The sequence below is a fragment of the Haematobia irritans genome, chromosome 4 (genome assembly GCF_050003625.1).
Source record: "Haematobia irritans isolate KBUSLIRL chromosome 4, ASM5000362v1, whole genome shotgun sequence".
Lineage (NCBI taxonomy): Eukaryota > Metazoa > Arthropoda > Insecta > Diptera > Muscidae > Haematobia > Haematobia irritans.
The window spans coordinates 4,109,997-4,129,279 of NC_134400.1; the positions used below are offsets into that span (position 1 = coordinate 4,109,997).

A 19,283-nucleotide genomic window follows, 5' to 3' on the forward strand; every position below is an offset into this window, starting at 1 on the left:
GCCATCTGTACCTGTGGCTTGAAAAGCAGCATTTTCATAGCTTCCGGGACTGTCAACAAAGAAATTTACGTGAAAGAGTGTTTGAATAAACGTCTGCTGCCTTTCCTGAAGAAACACGGTTGTTCCATACTGTTTTGGCCGGATTTGGCATCTTGCCATTACGGTAAAAAGGCCATGGAGTGGTACCCCGCCAACAACGTGCAGGTGGTTCCCAAGGACAAGAACCCTCCCAACACGTCAGAGCTCCGCCCAATTGAGAAATACTGGGCTATTGTCAAGCGGAACCTAAAGAAGACCAAAAAAACTGGTAAGGACGAACAGCAGTTCAAGGCAAACTGGCTTTCTGCGGCGTAGAAGGTGGACAAGGTGGCTGTACAAAATCTGATGGCAGGTGTCAAGCGTGAGGCCCGGCAATTCGGATTTGGAAAAGCGAAAGCCTAACTGAATATTTTTCCTGAATTTTATACTAATTGAACTTGAAAAAGAAATTTAATTTGTTTTTTTTTTTTTTAATAAACGACTTCACCGATTTACACGCGTTTTCCCTTGACCAAATTTTGACCGTATCACCCTTTAGAGATGTGTGGCAAACTTGGTTGAAATCGGTTCAGTTGTATATATAGCTCCCATATATATCTTTCCCCCGATTTTCACTCATATGACAACAGAGGTCAAAGTTGTAATCCGATTTACGTGAAATTTTCCACAGGGAATAAAAATAACATTGCAACTATGCATTCCAAATTTTGATATAGCTCCCATATATATGTGTTTCTTATTTCGTGAAAAATGGCCAAAATACTCTAATTTTCATTGTAAAATCGCTGCTGGTAAGTCGCAAACGTGTAAAAATTACTTTAATTTTCCTATACTTCTAATACATAGCTATTGACCGATAAATCATAAATACACTTTTGCAAAGTTGCCTAAAAATTGCTTCAGTTTTTTGGAAGTCTAATAAATTTTGTCCACGTCGAGTCAGAGTGCAGGTATAGGGGAACAGAAACCTTTATATAGGACTTAATATGGCGAAAATGTGGATCTACAAAATGGTGCGGGTTATAATATAGTCGGCCCCGCTCGACTTTAGACTTTCCTTATATGTTTCTTTATGTGCTCTGATAGAGTCCTTTAAAATGTGTTAACGACAATTTAAATTTTCTAATTCAAAGCCGACTTCAGGTAGAAATTATACTAACCCCCATTTTCACGAAACTCCGTTAGTGCTACGTTAGCTAACGAAATTTTAAACCGTGATATCTACATATTATCTGTCATCTTGCGTATATATTCCATATGCCAGTTAGAAACTTAACTGTTGAAATTTTATCAGTTAAAGTTAACCGGAGAAAAGATATTCCCATTTTTTCTTTCTGTTAACTGGCAATTAAAGCCTAACGGAGCTACATGCAATTGGCCGTAAGTTCCTTTTAAAAAGTCTTTAAACTAAAGTATTAAAAAACATCTCCTATTTGTGAATGATTTTTGGAGTTGTAGTCAAGATACAAAAAGTCCACAAATTAAAAGAAAATTTCATTAATTTTGAAGAATTTGCCAGAATTGTTAAAGTCAAGTTGACATTGGTCAAAGAAAATTTTCTTTCATGTATATATAACCAGTTTTAAATCGGATCATTTAATTATAACGACAAAACGTCTTAATTGAAAAGTTTATGGACTTTTGGACAAGGAAACAACTTTATAGAAGAGAAAAGCGTCTTCCATGCCAAGCAAAATTCGCATTCGCATAGGAGTAGAAATCGTTGGTCATTTTGATTGCGGTGACTGTTGGTCTAGCAACGGCCACCCGATCTTCTGTAGAAATCATTCCGATCGAAATAAGATTTTATGATCTAGTATCATAATTTGTGATATGATAAGAACTTTCCCTATTACCTTTTCTAACATTTTCTCACATTTTATAGGTTTTTAATACATACGAAGATTTAATTCTAAATCAACAAAAATATCCTGTAAACAAATATTACAGACCTCATAAGGAGGAACAACATGCAACTGTTCCATTCTCTTAATACAATGGCCATAATCGTTTGGAAACATTCAACATCTACGAAAATACATTGCGATGAAAATTAATTGAATCTTAAGACAATATTTATGTTGGGCCCAAAAATAACCTTCCTTTCGATCATAAAAATATGATTTCCTCATAAAAAGGTTTTCTTCCTATGGAGCATCCCCCTCCAAGCATTTGATAAACACACTCGTACATTGGTGGGAGAATTATGCCAGTGTATCGGAGAACTATTATAACTTCATTATCCTTTCCGCGTGTAAGTGTTTCGTCATTGACAAAGAAAATGGGAAAGTATCTCAAGATTTTTCTTAAGACACTTCCTATTTCCAATCGTTTGGTAAAAGACAGTAGACATCTTCTGAGAGCTATAAATGGAAAAATAATAACAATAACCATAAGCATAACAATTATTTTTATATGTATATTTATTATATGTTTTTAGTATCGATAGACACGAATAAACATTGTTTTCAGTGATGCGATGATGATGGTGGCATATAGGATATTACTACGTCTGGGACCATGTACCTTGATGAGAGTGGAAAGTATATTTTAAGGTGATTTTCAAAAGAAATGAACTTCATCTTACATCAAATGACGGCATAAATATATGCGTTAACCACACCCTATGGAGCTTTCCTTTCTATTTTCCATGAATGGGTTTAAGGCTTTTATGGACTATCGCTATATTTTACATCATAAATTAATTAAAGTTGCTTTGATTGTAAGATTGCTTTTTGCAATAATCTACTAATAGTAATGAAGTAGGGTGGTTGTAGTGCTACAGTACAAACGTGTAAGAAAATTGTCATCATTTTATTTGTATAGAAAATTTTGTCAAAATTTTATTTCTATAGAATTTTCTTTCAAAATTTTATTTCTATAGAAAATTTTGCCAAAATTTTATATCTATAGAAAATTTTGCCAAAATTTTATTTCTATAGAACATTTTGTCAAAATTTTATTTCTATAGAAAATTTTGTCAAAATTTTAATTCTGTAGAAAATTTTGTCAAAATTTTATATATATAGAAAATTGTGTCAAAATTTTATTTCTATAGAAAATTGTGTCAAAATTTTATTTCTATAAAAAATTTTGTCAAAAATTTATGTCTATAGAAATTTTTTCAAAATTTTATTTCTATAGAACATTTTGTCAAAATTTTAATTCTATATAAAATTTTGTCAAATTTTATATATATAGAAAATTGTGTCAAAATTTTATTTATATAAAAAATTGTGTCAAATTTTCATTTCTATAAAAAATTTTGTCAACATTTTATATCTATAGAAAATTTTGTCAAAATGTTATTTCTATAGAAAATTTTGTCAAAATGTTATTTCTATAAAAAATTTTGTCAAAATTTAATTTCTATAGAAAATGTTGTCAAAATTTTATTTCTATAGACCACGTGAGCCACCGTGGTGCAATGGGAGCCACCGTAGTGCAATGGTTAGCATGCCCGCCTTGCATACACAAGGTCGTGGGTTCGATTCCTGCTACGACCGAACACCAAAAAGTTTTTCAGCGGTGGATTATCCCACCTCAGTAATGCTGGTGACATTTCTGAGGGTTTCAAAGCTTCTCTAAGTGGTTTCACTAGAATGTGGAACGCCGTTCGGACTCGGCTATAAAAAGGAGGTCCCTTGTCATTGAGTTTAACATGGAATCGGGCAGCACTCAGTGATAAGAGAGAAGTTCACCACTGTGGTATCACAATGGACTGAATAGTCTAAGTGAGCCTGATACATCGGGCTGCCACATAACCTAACCTAACCATAGAAAATTTTGTCAAAATTTTATTTCTATAGAAAATTTTGTCAAAATTTTATTTCTACAGATTTTTTTTTCAAAATTTTATTTCTATAGAAAATTTTGTCAACATTTTATTTCTATAGATAATTTTGTCAAAATTTTATTTCTATAGAAAATTTTGTCAACATTTTATTTGTATAGAAAATGTTGTCAATATTTTATTTCTATAGAAAATATTGTCTAAGTAATATTTAAGTTGAAATTTTTGTCAAAATTTTATTTCAGTTGAAAATTTTGTCAAAATTTTATTTCAGTTGAAAATTTGGTCAAAATGTTATTTCTTTAGAAAATTTTCTCAAAATTTTATTTCTATAGAAAAATGTTGTCTAAATATTATTTAAGTTAAAATTTTGTCAATATTTTATTTCAGTTAAAAATTTTGTCAAAATTTTATTTCTATAGAAAATTTTGCCAAAATTTTATATCTATAGAAAATTTTGTCAAAATTGTATTTCTATAGAAATTTTTTTGAAAATTTTATTGCTATAGAAAATTTTGTCTAAATATTGTTTAAGTTGAAAATTTTGTCAATATTTTATTTCCGTTGAAAATTTTGTCAAAATGTTGTTTCTATAGAAAATGTAGGCAAAATTTTATTTCTATAGAAAATTTTGTCAACATTTTATTTCTATAGAAAATTTTGTCATGATTTTGTTTCTATAGAAAATTTTGTCAAAATTTTACTTCTATATAAAATTTTGTCAAATTTTATTTCTATAAAAAATTTTATCAAAATTTTATTTCTATAGAAAATTTTGTCAAAATTGTATTTCAATAGAAAATTTTGTCAAAATTTTGTTGCTATAGAAAATTTGTCCAAATATTATTTAAGTTAAAAATTTTGTCAATATTTTATTTCCGTTGAAAATGTTGGCAAAATTTTATTTCTATAGATTTTTTTTTCCCTAAAAAATTTTTTTCAAAATTTTATTTCTCTACAAAATTTTTTTTAAATATTTTATTTCTCCAAAATTTTTTTTTTTTAATTTTATTTTTATTGATAATTTTCTCAAAATTTTATTTCCGTAGAAAATGTCAAAATTTTATTTCTATAGATAATTTTGTCAACATTTTTATTTATATAGAAAATTTTGACAAAATTTTATTTATATAGAAAATTGTGAAAAATTTTATTTATATAGAAAATTTTGACAAAATTTGATTTATATAGAAAATTTTGTCAAAATTTTATTTTTATAGAAAATTTCGTCAAAATTTTATTTCTATAGAAAATTTTGTCATAATTTTATTTCTATAGAAAATTTTGTAAAATTTTGTTTCTATAAAAAATTGTGTCAAAATTTTATGTCTATAGAAAATTTTGTCAAACTAACATATTTCTATAGAAAATTTTGTCAAAATTGTATTTCTATAGAAAATTTTGTGAAAATTTTATTTCTATAGAAAATTTGACAACATTTTGTCAAAATTTTATTTCTATAGACAATTTTGTCCAAATTTTATTTCTATAGAAAATTTTGTCAAAATTTTATTTGTATAGAAAATTGTGTCAAAAATTGTATTTTTATAGAAAATTTTGTCGAAATTTTATTTTTATAGTAAATTTTTTCAACATTTTATTTTTATAGAATATGTTCTCAAAATTTTATTTCTATAGAAAATTTTGTCAAAATTTTATTTCTATAGAAAATTGTATCAAAAATGTATTTCTATAGATAATTTTGTCAAAATGTTGTAGTTGAGGTACCTCTTACTTGAAGAGAAATATTTTGCAAAATCTACCAAACAGTAAAAAATCTCCCATATTTGGTAGAATTCTACCAAGTGTGACATCCGTGATCTAAATGGACTGAATAGTTGAGACTGTGCTCTGCAAGTGAAACTTTTTATGCCTCTATTTATGAATTCTCAGTGATAGGAGTCAGCGTACTCTTACCCTTCTACTTGTGTTCTTGTATATGTTCTTGGTGTCTAACATTATGCACATTCCAATTCTCCCAGGATCGTTCTGTTGTCCAATACTACAAAATCAGTTCTTGGAGTCTCGAGTCCACCACATCCGTATCCACCTTTGAGTACTACCGTCTTGCACCATTCCTGGGTTTCCCATTTGTTAGGCTTCGATGTTTTGGGGTTAGAAAGTCACTAGGACTCGGATTACTACACTGCCAGGAAAGTAGGCAAAGAGTTAATTTTAGTAATGGAATAATTAAAAGTTTGGCGAAAAACTTCGTTGGCTTAATTGTGATAAAAAAATTGCCTTGTGTGTAATTAAATTTATTCTTCAATATATAAGACAATCTTATTTTTAAGAGGAACATGGATACTCCCATCTCTCTGAGTTGATATTCAGATCCCCATGCTCTCTCATATGGCAACCCTGAAAGTCGCTCTGCTGTTTTCATGGCCTGCTACCATATGCTACCAATATTGGTAACCAATATTTGTACAAGGAGACTTAGCAATCTCGGTTGGAGTTTAGATATATCTCTCATTTATATGAAGCGGCTTATTACAGTTGTTCTTTAAGTACCCTTAGCCTTAAGGGAAGTACCCTTAATTACGTTGAGAAGTCCTGGGCCATATAAAATTCCTCAGTGAAGACATCCATCCATCTATCACTTATCCATCTAAGACATCAATTTTCGCTGCAATAAAACTTTGAATTAAATAAATAAAAACCGAACATTAGCACACCACTGAAATGCAATGGAAATGCAATTATTTTCATGTACAAAATTTTTTTATGGCTAACAGATATTTAATTGTCATGCAGTAACGAGGAGCATTAGTGAGCTTCCTGATGGTGTAGCAGCCAAGCTATGGATTCATTGCGAGTGGTAATAAACCCTTTTCTTTGATGACCTAGGTGGCAATGATAAAGCATTTTGCTTACAACTCCCTGCTCCCGTAAAATAAACTATCATGCGGAATCATGTTATCTTTCGCAGAAAAAGCTAGGAAAGGACTCTATACGGTTGTGGCAAATAAACCAAAAATATTATGTCCTTTCTGGCCATGGTTGGTAAATTTGTTTTTTGTTTGCCATATTTTATGACCTAAGCGCGATACCATGGCCACCGCAATACGAGAAGCTTACTTCCATGAAACAGGACAAAATGCAAAAGCAAAACGAAACACAACAGGAGCTAACAACGAACAACCACAACGTAAATAATTCTATTGGTGTCCTGAGAGAGCAAAAAAAAACACATACACCGATATAGTCAAGGTTTCTTTGCAATAGAATTTGAGTTAAAGTGACGAAATTCGTATATAAGCCGTAAGCTCCTATGGTGGCTGGCCTTTTATCCTTTTTCTTTTTTGCAAGTTGTGTTAACATTTTAAAACCATTATAACCAATTGTCTTTACCGCAAAATCGTAGGGAATATAAGCCAGGACTTCTTCATCATCGTTTCATCCAGGGGGAGGCTACTAAAAGGACGATATACCACTATGTGGCCTTTGGTAAGCATGTATCTCGATTCGATGAAATTCGCGTGACAAACGAGAATTTTATGGCTTCCGTTGACCTGGGCCTTATCCTTATGCTCCTCCGCTTAAAAAAAAGAAGAGGAAGGAAAGAAGAATATTCTTTAGATACCTTCTTCTATCCAGACCTCTTTCTTTCGGTGTGGTTGGATGGCCCCTGCTAGAAGTGATTGCCCTTTTTGGCTATAAAATTAACAGTAAATATTTAATGTGCGCTTACATTTATATTTTTTAGTTGTCCTTTCACAAACAACAAACCAATGTCCAAGAGACCGAGTGAGAGCACCAAATGACACCTCCATTCGTTGTATCCTGCCACTCTGTAACCAAGCACTGCAACACTGCTCACTCTATGGATGTTGTAACATGCAATTGCAAAACTAAAAAAAGAATGAAATGTTTATATTTTTATTTTTTGTCATAGTTTTAATGTGAACCCAAATGACTTTAGCGTCGTTGATGTGTTCCTGCTATTTGGCTGGCTTCCTCCTTTTGCCATATCGGTGCTGGTTTCTTGTTCCACTCTATCCGTTTGGTCATATGAATAATAAAAATTTGTCATAAATATGACAAAAGTACATTTATTTGAAGAAAGCGTTTTTTTTGCATTCTTTTCTTTTTGAACTTTTGTTCATAGCTCCCCCTAAGGATAATGACACTAATTCCCAAAGGACAATAACATTAAGGTTGGGATTTGTTCAGTTTAGTATGGTTGTTAAAGTCCTTAATTCAGATCAAGTTGGTTTAAGAAATTTCTATAAAATTGTTAAAGACTTAAGACCAGTAATCAATTTTAGACCAAAAAAAAAAAAAACCAAAATGTTGATATCTTAAATAGTCATTCACAATAATGTCATATTCAATTCACAATAGTAGTAAGTTTAAATAGAATTTGGTTACATAACTGTGGGAAACAATCATTGGGATTGAATTTATGATCCAGGGCTTGTGTAGGACAGGCTGCCATTATGTACAAGTAAAAAGTACACTGGAATAAATAATCATATAATGACTCGAATTTATCAAGAAGTCTAAATTCTCAGATTAGTGGGTACCAAGTGTCCTTTTTCGTTATTTTCCTTATTTGTAAATTATACGAACCTAGTCTTCTAGACTTCATTCCTGAGTTTCTTCCAACCATCGTTGGGAAGAACGTACGACTTCTTGCTTCTCGCAAATGAAAACATCAGTTCCTGGGAAGCTTGGAAAATGAAAGACGAAATGTTGTTAGATCTCGTCATTCTCACCATGCACCATATATCAATTGGAGTTTGTTACCCCTGATTGTCAACTCCTTCATTCGTACCCTGGCTATGATACCCTTTGGGATTCCCCGATGTTCTTTTGGTCTTCTCTACAACAGAGAAGGTCTGTATCAAACATTTTAAGGTTTGCGACTGTCGCAAATTGTAAACGTCAAATACACGTCGTAAATGTAGGAAAAGTAGCAAACGTCGCAAACTCCAAATACTTCAGACCCTTCAGATAGGCAGCGAATGATATATGCGAAGAAGTTTCAATTCTCGGGAATGTTCATAAAATTATAAACCAGTTTAAAAAACTTGAGAATATAGTTATTTCAATTGGAAACTCGAAGCCAAAATTACTATAAACTACTCGATGGTGTAGTAAACGTGACGGTCGGTACTCGCTCATAGTTAACCTTTCACAAATTACTGCAGAAACTGGAAGGAAAGAAAACTACTTAAGTCTTATATAACTGAATTGCTGTTTAGAGAAAATTTTATAAAATCACTTTTTGGCTTATTAGAGCCAATTTCCATACTACTTAAAAATTTTCAAAATTGTAGCTAGGCATTCGTTGATGCAGCTAAAGCTTTGACCACGAAAACCAGGCCAGGCCGAATCTTATGTACCCTCCACCATGGATTGCATAGAAACATCTACGAAAGACTGTCATCCACAATCGAATTATGTGGGTTGTGGTATATTAAAACTTCTTAACATCGTTTTCTAAATTGTGAGTTAGTCCATACGTAACTATAGACAGATATGGACTTAGTTAGGCATGGTTGTTAACGGCCATATACTAGCACAATATACCAAATTTCAACTGACACCGATGAAATTTGCTCCTCCAAGAGGCTCTAAAACCAAATCTCGGGATTGGTTTATATGGGGGCTATATATGATTATGGACTGATATGGACCACTTTTGGCATGGTTGTTAAATATCATATACTACCACCACGTACCAAATTTCAACCAGGTCGGATGAATTTTGCTTCTCCAAAAGGCACCGGAGGTCAAATCTGGCGATCGGTTAATATGGGGGCTATATATAATTATGGACTGATATGAACCAATTCCTGCATGGTTGTTAAATATCATATACTACCACCACGTACCAAATTTCAACCAGATCGGATGAATTTTGCTCTTTCAAGGGGCTCCGGAGGTCAAATCTGGGGATCGGTTTACATGGTGGCTATATATAATTATGGACCGATTTCGACCAATTTTTGCATGGGTGTTTGAGGCCATATATTGACACCACGTACCAAATTTCAGATGAATTTTGGTCTTCCAAGAGGCTCTGGAGGTCAAATCTGGTGATCGGTTTATATGGGGGCTATATATAATTATAGACCGATTTCGACCAATTTTTGCATGGGTGTTTGAGGCCATATATTAACGATATTTACCAAATTTCAGCCGGATAGGATGAAATTTGCTTCTCTCAGAGGCTCCGCAGCCAAATCGGGGGATCGGTTTATATGGGGGCTATATATAATTATTGACCGATGGTCTTCCAAGAGGCTCTGGAGGTCAAATCTGGTGATCGGTTTATATGGGGGCTATATATAATTATAGACCGATTTCGACCAATTTTTGCATGGGTGTTTGAGGCCATATATTAACGATATGTACCAAATTTCAGCCGGATAGGATGAAATTTGCTTCTCTCAGAGGCTCCGCAGCCAAATCGGGGGATCGGTTTATATGGGGGCTATATATAATTATTGACCGATGTGGACCAATAGCTGCATAGCTGTTACAGACCATATACATACACCATGTACCAAATTTCAGCCGGATCGGATGAAATTTGCTTACCTTAGAGGCTCTGAAAGCCAAATCGGGGGATCGGTTTATATGGGGGCTATATATAATTATGGACCGATGTCACCCGATTTTTGCATGGTTGTTAGATACCATATACTAACACCATGTACCAAATTTCAGCCGGATCGGATGAAATTTGCTTCTCTTGGAGGCTCCGCAAGCCAAATCGGGGGATCGGTTTATATGGGGGCTATATATAATTATGGACCGATGTCACCCAATTTTTGCATGGTTGTTAGATACCATATACTAACACCATGTACCAAATTTCAGCCGGATCGGATGAAATTTGCTTCTCTTAGAGGCCTCGCAATCCAAATTTGGAGGCCCGTTTATATGGGGGCTATACGTAAAAGTGAACCGATATGGCCCATTTGCAATACCATCCGACCTACATCAATAACAACTACTTGTGCCAAGTTTCAAGTCGATAGCTTGTTTCGTTCGGAAGTTAGCGTGATTTCAACAGAAGGACGGACGGACGGACATGCTCAGATCGACTCAGAATTTCACCACGACCCAGAATTCTTTTTGGGGTCTTACTTTATGGGGTCTTAGAGCAATATTTCGATGTGTTACAAACGGAATGACAAAGTTAATATACCCCCATCCTATGGTGGTGGAGGGTATAAAAATATTCACAATTTCTTTAATTCCAAATTAGGTTTTCTACACTAGGTTTACGACTTTTGCGACATACGTATTATACCGTCGTAAACGTATGTCGCAAAAGTCACAGTTTGCGACAGGCCAACCCTGCTCTACAATTCGCTCTTTCTCAGTAAATGGTTTTAGATTGGCTTTTGGGGACTCTATCGACGTGATGTACTCTCAGGTTACCTCTTGTGGACTCATTACTCATTGAGCCACGTTTTTCGATTCTTCTGTCCCTCTGACTAGGGACACATTCCATTTTCGTATCATTTCTCTCAAAACCATTCGGTTATTCATAAACGTATGTACTCTAATCGGTCTTGAGCCCCTGCTAAGCCATTTGATACGATTCGTTATTGCTCGGATATTTACCTGCTGAACTATATTTTTCAGCAATCTTTGTCACGTAAACTACAAACCCAATTTCATCCCCAGATTTCATCCAAGATTGCTACATTTTATTTTACATTAAAAGAAAACGTTAATATTTAAATTGAATACTGTTTCAAATAAAATGAACGAAGGGATTTCATTTAATAAAGGTCTCATTTGGTTTGTAAAAGGTTTCATTTAAAGTGAAAAAGCTGTATCTTACATTACGAATCAGAGATAATCGAGAGATAATGAATCTTCTATAAAACAGACTTGTTTATACAATGCATTCTTAGCAGGCCTGGGACATGTGAGACAATTCTTCCAGTCTCAGGGTTTGAAGTCACTTAAATCTTGCATGATTCTATATTTTTATATATTAACCTGACCGTTGAACCTCTATGTTAGGTTAGGCAGTTTGTTATTTCAGGCTCACCTAGTCTATTCAGTCCATACAGTCCGATCCCATTTTTAGAGCAATGACAATAGACGAGTTCAAACGACGTGTCGATCCACTTTAAAACAATCAGAAATGTCATCAGCATTACTAAGGGGGAATAAAATTCAAAAATCTTCAAAACACGCCCTACATGCACCATCCTCTGCTGCTCTTAATTTCTAGGTGCCTGGTCGTTATTTCCACAGTCCACTTGACTTGCACTCTCCTTAAAGAGTTCTCCAATCTTTTTCCTATCTGGATAACCCAACATGATGTGCTCTCAATTCTGGTTGACCGATCATTATTCCCACAGTTCTTCTGACTGTCATCCTACTCTCCTTGAGCAGTTCTCCAGTCTTTTTCTTATCTGGGCCACCCCACAGTAGTTTTGTTGCCCATCCGACCAATGCATTGGTCTACATCGGTTAATGTGCCTCCCGTTCCCATGCAATGAACTCGGCCCTCGTTGCCTCCTTTTCGTTCTCTTATCACCAGTTCATTTGCCTTTACGTTTCCTCTTATTCCGGCATACTGCGGCACCCATATGACATGGATCCTGCCGTATTCCGAGTATTCGTTAATCATGCCTTTGCATTCCCACATGGTCCGCGATTGAATCGTAATATTTCCTTCATTGCCCTCTGGCAATCTGTGAAAATGTTCACGTTTTGTGGTCTCGTGGTATTTTGAGGCAATTACACTTTTCGTTATGGCAAGCACTTCTGCCTGTAGGATTGTGCTGTGGTTCGGTAATCGTAGTAGGATCTCTGAGTCTGGCTCCAGTCCCATCCTTTCACACATCTTCGATCCATCGGTGTAGTAGTTATCTCTCTCTGGTATCTGTTCTCCCAGGACCATCTTACTGGCTTCAGAATGTCACGCTCGGCAGCTAAGGCCACCTCAGGTATACGATTGGGGATTGTTGCGGAATCCGCCATTTCCCGGGCTTGCTACCTATTACCCCACTGTGGCTTCCCTATATGTTCTTGGTAGTATACAGTTCAGCCATTTTATGTCCACATTATCTCGTGGACTTGCGATACTTCAATATGACGAGATGGTGATTATTCTTTCCTTAGACTTGAAGCCATACGCCCAAAGCTCTCCTGAACTTCGTCTTGTTAACAAAATCTATATCGATCTCTTGATAGTATTTAAATCCTATAACCACCTATATTTGCTCTAATATTTCCGTGATCTGTTATCTCTTTTCAGTGATGTTAGGGAAATTTCGGCATTTCAATTTGGGCTATAATAAAGAGGTAAGTAGACACTCTCATTATCGTTATAAACCTATTATAATATTTTCTCAATAGTAAAAATAGCTTTGAGTATTTTTGTAATATATATTTTGTGCCATTTTATATTGGATGTTGCCATGGATATAGCCACCTTGCCGAAGTCTTGTTAAATCTAAAGTTGTTTCTTAATAATCAATTAAATTATTCTTTAACTTATTTTGCTTTCATGGATTTCTTTAAGCCAGTATTTCTTTTTCATTTTTCCAATGCCATGGTTTTACTATTCTTATTCGCCGTATTGGTAACGCTAATTTTACCTGATTGCTCATTATTTAATACCCCAAAAGAAAAAAATGTGTCTGGCATTTGTATTTTCGCGCTGTTTGCCACATTTTCTTTGGCAAAGAAAATCCTTAAATATGATGTCTATGGTCTACCACCAAAAAAAGATTGTGTAATAATAGAATCTTAGGCAGGGAGAAACTCATTGAACCACAAAATAAAGCATATCATAATAATATTTGCACCAATAAGCATTCCTTAGTGTATAAAAAAATAATAAGGCATGCAAAAGTGAAACAAAATATCAAGGATATTGAACGAATATTTGAAACCCTACGTACACTATCAACACTTCCCTTAGGGAGATCATACAATAGAGTTTATAAGAGAAATTGTTTGATCGGGCGCATAGTAAAGCAAATTGCTATTGCCTTTACACATACAGTAAAAATAAAATATTGAATAATACATCTCCCTTTGGGAGATTATATCATATAGTTCTTAATAGAACATATGTGATCGGGCGCCAGTTTTAAATGCTCGCGCAATAAAGAAAATCGCTATTGGCTTGAGGCCTATCAAATCCTATGAATTGAAAACCCTTTGACGAAAAAATTAAAGACATATTTCCTACCAAGGCAAGTGCGAATTTTGTTAAAAAGAGTGAATGCGTAATCAGTTGATTGATTACACATTAATGTTTCTTAACTCTGTAATGCCCAATCCCGCCTTTAGGCTGGCTTTATTAAATAAGGAAGCTTTTAGTAAAACACACCTTAAGACAACAAAAATGAATAAAATAAAAAGAAAACTTAGTTGAACCTGTTCAAGAGCCTTTGCAGCATATACTGAATTTTACCGTATACATTTTTCTTGATTAGTTTTCTTGCTTTTGTGTCATTAACATTGAATATTTAAACAGCTGACAAAAAATTGGGAGATTGGAGGGTTAAGAGAAAACATATTTATGATCGGGCGCCAGTATCAAATGCTCGTAACGTAAAGGTTAGGTGGCAGCCCAATGTATCAGGCTCACTTAGACTATTCGGTCCATTGTGATACCTCATTGGTGAACTGAGTGCTGCTGGTGAATCACTGAGTGCTGCCCGATTCCATGTTAAGCTCAATGACAATGGACCTCCTTTTTATAGACGAGTCCGAACGGTGTTCCACATTGCAGTGAAACTACTTAGAGAAGCTTTGAAACCCTCACCACCAGCATTACTGAGTTGGGATAATCCACCGCTGAAAAACTTTTTGGTGTTCGGTCGAAGCAGGAATCGAACCCACGACTTTGTGTATGCAAGGCGGGCATGCTAACCATTGCACCACGGAGGCTCCCTAAGTAAAACAAATGACGGTTTGGCTTGAGACTTACTGCAAGCATAAAACATTGAATAGTACATTTCTCTTTGGTAGATTATATCGTATGGCTCTTAATAGAACATATGTGATCGGGCGCCATTATCAAAAGCCAATGGTTGTTGGATTGGAATTCTGTCAACCAAACGTATGAAGTTAAAAAACTATCGTCAATGCAATTGCGAATTTTATTAAAAAGGAGTGAATATATTGTAAATTGGTTTGATGACCGGGAATTTAATCCTTAAAGTCGGATGCACATTCTTAAATACAGAATTGATCCTGGGTAATTCAGTCTTCCCCATGCGTTCGAAGTATAAAATACTTCCTTGTTACCAAAGCTTTGATTAACCAACTCAACTTATGTAGCTTTGATATCCTGTGGCGGATAAAAACTCCATCGCGTTCAAATCCTTAAATCTTTTAACAAACTTACGGTATTTCCTTAAGCAGCTTTACGTTTCATTCATGTTTTACCCCAGCGATAGATATTGGCGTCATTCTAAAGTAATGTAATGTTTAAGAACCGTCCGTCATCATGCAAAAAAAGACGGGAGCCCAGCAGGATATCTGGTTTTACACACTTTGATATTTTTACTTTATTCTTGTTTTTTGTTCATAGACACAAATACACACCACACCTATTGTGATGTCTATGACTACTTCGCATAGGACAAGGACTTATTATAACAAATAAACCTCAACTTCTATGCAGGCAAAATCATCTCTACATTTTATGCTGTTGCAAGCAAAATATTCTTTGAAGTTGATATTTTTTTATTCTTCTCAATTCCCATACCAAATGATGGAGGAAGCAAATAAGGAGTAACCATTGAATGATAAATCCAAGGATTTTAATAAATTATTTTATGAAGAGAATTTAAAAAATGAAACACAAATCTAAAACAAAAATTTAAGTTTATGTGTCTCGTTGATGTTATCACAAGTTGGCATTTTTAAATAAATAAATTTACGGTTACACGAAAATTTTATCAAACCAACTATTTACAATGAAACTGAAATAGTTCAAGAGTATGAAATTATAGGTAACCGTCAGAGGGTTCGTTAAGTAACAATGATATGGGAAAGATAGCTTTAATCGATGTAATAATTTAAAGTTTCAAATTCAATTAGGCAATAATTTTAAGTTTCAAATTCAATTAGGCAATAATTTTAAGTTTCAAATTGAGTGAGAAATTATGATTGGGTTCCATTTTTGTGCTAATTTGACAGAAGGGGAAATTATGAGCCGGGAAATATCAGCTCAATTTTTCTAATCTGGATGGATTGATTTCTGTAGTTAAACCATACTACCTTACATATACTATATGATATAATATCTCTGATCTCTATATGCAAATATTTCTACCAATATGAGATATTAACACACTTATAAATTTGTTTTTGTCATTCCATTTATTCGTTCATTTAATTCTTTGTGCACGGGTGCCAATGCTACAAACAAATACGCAAAGCTATGGCTATAGTGAAGTGGCAGCTCTGGTACATATTTCCAGTTTCTATTGTCGACCCCACCCTGTTATACATTTATGTTAAACCAACCAAATTGTTTCAAAAATCGAAACAAGTTAGCATTTTGCCAAGTTCCTTTACGCGGTATTCCTAAAACAGGGCAGTAACAAGAAGTGTGAAGTTTATGATCGGGCGCCAGTATTTTAAGCACATGTGGATTATTGATTGTAATCAGTATTAAAAACTCGACTATTCGTCCTTTCGTCTTATTTGGGTCACTCATCAAAGATAATTTAAATTTAATTTAGTATTCAATTTTATTCCATTTAAAGAGGCCTACCTGTTCCGGCAATTGCCAAGCTAGAACCTACAAACTGAAAAAGCCATAAATTTCATTACAACTACAAGACTTAAACTTATGGTGCAGCCAGCCACTCCAACGATTATCTCCAAAAATTTTTGTTTAGTTTTTGTTCCAACGATTTTGGCAAAATAAATTGCGGGTAGCCTTTACAATTACAACGCCATCTAACCTCTCAAAACCCCCACAGCCGTTCAAATGACGGTCATAGTAAATTCCCCCATATCGTCTAACAAGTACATCAATTGGCTGACTGGTTTGGGGTGGTGGCGGTGGTTGGCTTATACCGAAAAACCGCCAACCGATAAAGAATGGCTTGAATGCATGCAACAACCACAAAACTCCCTATTGAAATGGCTGTAGAAGCTGAAGAAGATGCCACCGCTGCCGTTACCCACAAATTACTAATTTGAAATTTATTACAATTTGTTTGCTAAATTCGCAATTCGTACAATGAACCGCAATACGACGTACTAGGATATATTTCTTCTTCCGTATGGTTTCGAATGTATTGTAAATTTATTCAGTTATTGGCCTTAGAGATGGGAGTGTGATACAAAAATTTTTGTGGCGACTAATAAAATTTTCGGGTTTGTATGTCACCCTGAGTTGTAACGTTAAGTTTTAGCTTAAATAAGTGTACACAGCGAAAAATATAACAAAAATATTTCCAATTAAAATTTTAATTGAATTTTCAAAAATATTCCATTTTTTAATTAAAACAAACATCAATCACAAAAATTAATTGTATCAATTAATTTTTTAATTGGATCAATTATTTTTTATACCCTCCACCATAGGATGGGGGTATATTAACTTTGTCATTCCGTTTGTAACACATCGAAATATTGCTCTAAGACCCCATAAAGTATATACATATATTCTGGGTCGTGGTAAAATTCTGAGTCGATCTGAGCATGTCCGTCCGTCCGTCTGTTGAAATCACGCTAACTTCCGAACGAAACAAGCTATCGACTTGAAACTTGGCACAAGTAGTTGTTATTGATGTAGGTCGGATGGTATTGCAAATGGGCCATATCGGTCCACTTTTACGTATAGAGCCCCCATATAAACGGACCCCCAAATTTGGCTTGCGATTGTTCTAAGAGAAGCAAATTTCATCCCATCCGGCTGAAATTTTTTACATGGTGTTAGTATATGGTCTCTAACAACCATGCAAAAACTGGTCCATATCGGTCCACTTTTACGTATATCCCCCATATAAACGGACCCCCAAATTTGGCTTGCGATTGCTCTAAGAGAAGCAAATTTCATCCGATCTGCCTGAAATTTGGTACATGGTGTTAGTATATGGTCTCTAACAACCATGCGAAAATTGGTCCACATCGGTCCATAATTATATATAGCCCCGATATAAACCGATCCCCAGATTTAGCTTGCGGAGCCTCAAAAAGAAGCAAATTTCTTCCGATACGGCTGAAATTTAGTACGTGTTATTAGTATATGGTCTCTAACAACCATGCAAAAATTGGTCCTTATCGGTCCATAATTATATATAGCCCCCATATAAACCGATTCCCAGATTTGGTTTGCGGATCCTCTAAGAGAAGCAAATTTTATCCGATCCGGCTGAAATTTGGTATATGGTATTAGTATATAGTCTCTAAGAACCATTCAAAAATTGGTCCATATCAGTCCATAATTATATATAGCCTCTATATATACCGATCCCCATGCTTGCCACTCGAGCAAAAATAATCTAGCAAAATTTTATTTCTATAGAAAATTTTGTTGAAATTTTATTCCTATAGAAAATTTTGTCAAATTTTATTTCTATAGAAAATTTTGGCAAAATTTTATTTCTGTAGAAAATGTTGTCAAAATTTTAAATCTTTTGAAAATTTTGTAAAAATTTTATTTCTATAGAAAATTTTGTCAAAATTGTGCATTATTGTTAGATACCATATACCAACATCATGTATCAAATTTCTGTCCGATCGGATGAAATTTGCTTTTCTTTGAGGCTTCGCAAGCCAAATCGGGGGATCGGTTTATATGGGGGCTATATAGAATTATGGACCGATGTGGACCAATTTTCGCATGGTTGTTAGAGACCATATACTAACACCATGTACCAAATTTCAGACGGATCGGATGAAATTTGCTTCTCTTAGAGGATTCGCAAGCCAAATTTGGGGGTCCGTTTATATGGGGGCTATACGTAAAAGTGGACCGATATGGCCCATTTGCAATACCATCCGACCTACATCGATAACAACTACTTGTCCCAAGTTTCAAGTCGATAGCTTGTTTCGTTCGGAAGTTAGCGTGATTTCAACAGAACGACGGACGGACGGACGGACATGCTCAGATCGACTCAGAATTTCACCACGACCCAGAATATATATACTTTATGGGGTCTTAGAGCAATATTTCGATGTGTTACAAACGAAATGACAAAGTTAATATACCCCCATCCTATGGTGGGTATAAAAAATTATTTTTTTTTTGTTTTTGTAAATAGTGGTTGTGTCTAAAAACTAAGTTTTTATTTAAAAATAAACAATTTGATTTTATTAGAGAATAGAGAAACGATATCTTCACGCTACACAGTTTTTTTAACCAACATTATTTTAATCTGTGGTAAATATTATTTAACTTACAATTTGTACTTTTTTGGTAAAAAATTGATTTTTAATTTTTGACAACAGATTACTCAGAAGTACAAAACATTTTCCGCAAAAG

General features: G+C 34.3%; 1 long non-coding RNA gene across 2 annotated transcripts in view; it reads left to right on the forward strand.

Moving 5' to 3' along the window:
* Positions 1 to 19,283, forward strand: part of LOC142233197 (uncharacterized) — a 423,130-nt gene that overhangs the window by 104,206 nt on the left and 299,641 nt on the right. For both annotated transcript variants that reach the window (XR_012721351.1, XR_012721350.1), the window contains exon 3: positions 13,074 to 13,120. This is a non-coding gene — a long non-coding RNA (uncharacterized LOC142233197). The remainder of the gene's footprint in view (positions 1 to 13,073; positions 13,121 to 19,283) is intronic.